The sequence below is a fragment of the Euphorbia lathyris genome, chromosome 5 (assembly GCF_963576675.1).
Source record: "Euphorbia lathyris chromosome 5, ddEupLath1.1, whole genome shotgun sequence".
Classification (NCBI taxonomy): Eukaryota; Viridiplantae; Streptophyta; class Magnoliopsida; order Malpighiales; family Euphorbiaceae; genus Euphorbia; species Euphorbia lathyris.
The window spans coordinates 60,304,203-60,310,256 of record NC_088914.1 but is presented as its reverse complement, the minus strand read 5'-3'; the positions used below and the strand labels follow the sequence as shown (position 1 = coordinate 60,310,256).

The 6,054-nt window shown below is 34.1% G+C and overlaps 1 non-coding gene across 1 annotated transcript; it reads left to right on the top strand.

Annotated features, from left to right (window-relative positions):
• The first annotated feature begins 5,681 nt into the window (after positions 1–5,681).
• On the top strand, positions 5,682–5,766 carry TRNAM-CAU (transfer RNA methionine (anticodon CAU)). The gene is given in 2 exon segments: positions 5,682–5,719; positions 5,731–5,766. It is a non-coding gene; the product is annotated as a tRNA-Met (tRNA).
• The last annotated feature ends 288 nt before the right edge of the window (positions 5,767–6,054 follow it).

Sequence of the window (6,054 nt, the reverse complement as noted above, 5' to 3'; positions counted from 1 at the left end):
ATATATATCGTGAAACATCCGCTAGGCGGTTGTGTAGGACAGTGCTGAGGACTAGGAACTCTGCATTCAAGGTGTAGTAGTTTCCTTGGGAAACTGAAGAACTTGTAGTTTCCATCCTAGGGGCTTTTACCCTATTTTTCCTAGAAGTCGAGGAACTAGTTTCCTCCCATTCATCGAAGTTTGGATTAATAGCAGTGGGTGAAATAGTTAATTATTGTTCCAACTGGGTACCCTCAGAATCCTCTCTAGACAACTCACGAATATCCTTTTGACTCATGCTAAAAACCTCAGAACCATGAACATAGGAGAAGAAAAATTGAGACTACAAAATTAACTACAAAGTTAATAGAAAGACTTATATATCAAAGATTAAGATGAAGATGCTGAAGAAAAAAATGGTTGAAGATAAAGAAGATGAACTTCGATGAGAAAACCAGTAGAAATCACCAGAAATCGCCAGGAAGAAAAAAGAATGCGGAGAGAAAAGACAAGAAGAGTTTACCTGACGATGAAATGACCTTTTAAAAGAGAAAGAATGCAATGCTTCATAAAATAGTACAATTTGATGACATGTTCATGTGGGGAGGTGGGGAAAACTGCACCTAATAGTGGGCCATTAAATCCCCTTCCTACGCTATGTAACTGAATAACCCTAAAGGGATTTTTGGTCCTTTAAGGGGGCTTCTGATAATATCCGAATATTATCCTTGAGGCAAATGTGTAATATTAAAACAAAGGAAGGAGTCTCCAGCGCTATGCCACGCCAGGTGGACCATGATGAGATACGCCACAATAAGATACGATGCGATAAGAGCGAGTGAAAGAGACCCACCATTGTTCTCAAGAAAAGCGAACTTACACCTTGATGGTTCCAAGAATACTAAGGGCCCTCTTTACAACCACCTATAAATGAGAATAAATACACTTAAATGGTAATTAATAGCCATTAAGTAGAGTAATGACATGACTATTCGAATATAACCTCATTAATGCTAGAAGGTTACAAAAATCTATATAAATACCCCAACTCCGAGGTATTCTAGGTATGTCTACTAATTCTCCAAAACTCTTGTCAATTATTCTTATTATTCTCAAATAGTATACTAATTTTGGCATCCGAATGTCCCACGTCGATCCCAACGACACCTCATAGGGAGGAGATTCCGACCAAGGAAGTATACACTAATTATCAACATCCAACCACAGTTTAAATGATATAACCGAGAATCCATTTTTTGATCACAAAGAAATGGTATACAAAGATGACATTTAAGGTCATTATAATCGTAATGATAATGATGATGATGATGATGATGATGATGATAATGATGAAGAACAACGTATCTAGTGGAAATAACCTCATCATGAAGTTGTTTCCGAAATAAACGCACGGGCTGACCATGTCCTATTAAGTATTTATGAGATGGATGATGAAGAAAGAAGAAGAAGGAGGACTGATCCATTTCGATGGATGCTAGAGATCCATGATGCACCCATGATTCTTATTGTATCTAATGCATCAAAAAGGGTGGTCGTTTTAAAGGCAAATGATATATTCTTAAATAAACGAGAATTTCAAGATGCACTTAGAAAACATATAATTAAGAATAGGTTCAAATGGAAAGTGTACAAATCTAACAAGTCTTTATTTGAAGTTAGATGTTTGCATGATGATAAATGTAAATGGCGGGCTAGAGCTATTGTGATACAAAATTCTGATATGTTCCGGCTTTGAAAAATGGATGAGATTGACCAACACACACATGTGTCAGAAATTTTTAGAACGTGTATAAAATCAGCATGTCTTACATCCAAGCCTGGAGGGCAAGATGTTGGGCTTTAGAAGATGTTGGCCGTATACCGGAAGAGTCATATATGTTATTACCGGACTATTGCAAGACATTGAAGAAATGCAATTCATGTACGGTGACCCATATTGAAATTGATGATGATGATCACTTCAAGTACTTCTTCATAGATATAGCCCATTCACTTAAAACGTTTAATGAACATATTCAACTTGTTGCTAAAGCTTATAGAATTTCTGATTTTAATGAGGCAATTTTCAGACTTCACAACTATATGGCACCCGCCGTATAATATTTAGAGCAAGATGGAATCTAGAAATGGTCGCGTGCATACTTTTTATACGCATCGGTATAACATTATGACCATAAATATAATCGAATCATAAAACACAATTATGCTTATAGATAGACGTTTACCTATCACAATGTTGGTAGACTACATAAGAGCTAATCTTCAAAGACGGTTTTATGCGAGACAACAATTAGCAAGTTAGAAATTTCAACCCATCATGTAGTGTAATTTGTGCAACTTAACCCAATATTTTAACATAACAACTTTGGCTTTATAGAGTAAACAGTCACACATTTTAGATCAGACTAAGAAGGAGAGGACAAGTCATGTAAAAAAGTATTCACTTGTACGTTTTATGGAATAAACAGTTACACATTTTAGATCGGCGATCGAACAAAGGGGGGAGTTGTCAACTTAAATGCAAGAACATGCACATGTGGGAAATGTCAACTTTCACAGTTTCCATGTAAACATGCATGCAAAGTTGCATATGAGAATCAACTAAATAATGCATATCAGTGGATAGATCGTTACTACACCAACAAAGTAGTTAAATTATTTGAAGTCATCTCCTACTATGGAACATCACGGCACCTACTCCATATTATGGCTCGTCTATCATTTGAGTCCTGATCATTCAATGGCCTTAGAAAGGATCAAGAGGTGTCTAGATAATAAGAGACCTAGAGATGCATTATTGTCATTTGCAATCAGACTATCATATATGTATAGATGCATCTTTGCCAAATCAAGAGCCCCAAGTATCCAATGATTCTTCTTGACGTTTATAGGCATGTAAACCTTCTTGACTTCCTTCCACGATCTCATATACTCGGAGTCTTTCCCCTTCCATTATAGGCACTAGAAATTCTCAAACTTCTCTTTTCTCGAAGAACCAGTCATAGCCCTTCCATTTGTCCCATACGCCTCCTCTTAAGCAATTACTCCCCATGGAAACTCATCAAACAGCTTAGGAAAGTCAATGAGGTCGATGATATTATTATTGACCGAATGAAACAAATCAGTAGTAAAGAAAATACAATGTATAACATACAACATCGCTATGAATATTGCATCATAGTCTTCTTTGCAGTGCCAATTTGTTTTTGAAAGCTTCATATATTTGTTTGTGATTTAAGCCCCGACTTCCTCCAAAGTACATATCTCTCAATCTGTTCTTCTTCTTTAAATTACTCATTCTTTGCAAAATTGGTTTCATATCACCAAATCTCTACCAGGTGATAAGTCTGAACTCCCAATCTCCAAATTTGACTTCAACTCCTTTGACGTTGAACCACATCTCTCAATTTTTTAGTTTAAGTGGAGCAATCTCTCTAGTTATTACACCATGACATATAGGAGTAGATAACATGAACAATTCCATATCCACTAAATGTTCAAAAAAACTCCTCTTAAACATTTCCATTTGATTTTTTGATAATTTACTTTTCACTCTTTTATTACCTCTAAGCCAGCCCTCACTGTGATTGATGCATTTGTATTCAAGCTAAAGTGATACTTGAATCCTTTGATGCCTTTCAAACTATCATCTAGAGGTACTCACATCTTTCTTTTCTTTGAATCCTTCTTAGAAGAATCCTTGGTTGAAACCTTCATATTATAAAAAAAATTAGCATTTAATTTAAGGGAAACAAGAAAAAAAACTACTCTGCAGTTAATAAGCTCTTTCGAAGTTAACCCAACTGCGAAAACATACAAGCTTAAAATATTTCATCGTTGAAGTAATTGTGAAACAGATGATAAAACTGTGAAGACAATTGTCTTCGCAGTTCTAGCAATCCCTTCACAGTCTATGAGACTGCAAAGGTACTCCTCCACTCAATTGTTTTCATAGTCATGAAAAACCTTATGCAAAGGAAATTCAACTGATTGATATGAATTTTCTCTATAGTGTTTCCACTGCGAAAGGATTTTCATGACTGTGAAACTATCGAGCTGCTGAAATAAGGGTATTTCTGACACATTCAATCATACAAATACATCCCAAATAAGTTTCCAATGCATAAATATGCTACTAAACATAGATCTAACCCTAAATCATGCAAAAAACTATACTCTAAACCAGTAAATCCTAACAAATCCCAAAAATCACATGATTTTTTGTTATTAGATGCAAGGAGATTGAAACTTACATTTTTTTCCGACCTTTGCTATTGAATTTGATTTAAAAATCCATCGAAAATCGCAACCGAAATCTTAGCAGTTGTTCGTAGCAGAAATCACATTCAGAGGTGTCCACAGTTGGTTCGCATAACAACTTGTTTGCATTTGGTGTTTTGAACTATATAGTAAGGGTATTTCAGGAAAGTTAACAATAAAAGTGTTTAGTTTGGTAAGAGGTGTTATAATGAGTCTAAAAATATAAATAGACCTTTCAATTAGGCTAGTTTTATAATTAACCCTATTTTTAATGGGTTTGACAATATTGTGCTAGATTGAGAATTAGGAGAAGTAATTTTTTTTGTTGGGGTAAAAAATGACTTTTTTTAGTGAAACCTTTATTGAAGTTGTGAATGTGAAAGTTATTTGTAGTAAAAAAGAAAAGAATTGTGTCTATTTTATGCAACATTGATAAAATGAATTCGTAGCAATATATATATTAGTGAGTTAGCTAGCGCGTAGGTCTGATAACGTTTGAGTTATCCTGAGATCGAGAGATCGAGCCTCTCTCACCTCATGATATTATTTGTCTTTTTTTGTATTCAGTTAATTTATATTTTTAATTATGTACATTAATCTCATCGTTGGACAAACAATGAAAAAAAACCTTGAATGCATAACATGAAAGTTTTTTCCCTTTCTAACACAAAAATGCAGATATCATTTCATTAATATTATTAACATATAACATGAAAATATTAATATTTTTTATGTGGAATCAAATCACATATAAATACATGCTAAAGCTAGTAAAAAAAATCTATAATAGGGATAAAACGACAACTAAGAGCAATGAAAGTCATAAAAGGAACACCTAAAACAAAAATAAAAACATCACATACTTCTTATACAGCCACATATGCAGAAAGTAGTTGCAATATAATCTTCATCATTTAGGACCTTTTGTCATTCATATCTGAGTCCTTTCTAGTGCAACCATATAAGATAAAACGCTTCCGATCTTGCTAAATCCAAAAAAGTTATAAATGAAAGAATTATTGAGAGCATATGCAATTTTGGAAAAAAGGCAAAAGAAAAAAGTTTAAGAAGTAAAGACCACTTATCTATATTTATTTTCCTACCAAAAAAGAAAATGTTTCGAGAAGAATTGGATTCCCAAATACAGAATAGTTAACACGTCATGGAACATTATAATAAAAAGGGGTGGGTGGCGTAGTTGACTAGCTTTTGAGTTATACCAAAGTCGAGAGCTCGAGCCTCTCTTACCACATAGATTTATTAATCTACAGATAGTGTAAAACACTTCTACTGTTGCTAAATCCAAAAAAGTAAACACCACCTACCTATATTTATTTTCCTAACAAAAAAGAAAATGTTTCGAGAAGAATTGGATCCCTAAATATAGAATAGTTAACACATTATGGAAAATTATAACAAAAGGGGTGGTGGCGCAGTTGGCTAGCGCGTAGGTCTCATAGCTTCTGAGTTATCCTGAGGTCGAGAGTTCGAGCCTCTCTCACCCCATAATATTACTTTTGTAATAAGTTAATTTATATTTTTAGTTATGCACATTAATCTCATCGTTGGACAAACAATGAAAAAAATTCATGAATGCATAACACGACATTTTTTTCCTTTTTTAATACACAAATTTATATATCATTTCATTAATATTATTAACGTATATCTGGTCTAAGTTCGACTCCTTTCTTAGCCTAGAGACCCTCCTTAATATTAGAGGTGTGAAGATTAGTAATCAGGAGGAGGATAAGGACAGACACTGCTGGGCCTTGACTAATAATGGTTCTTATT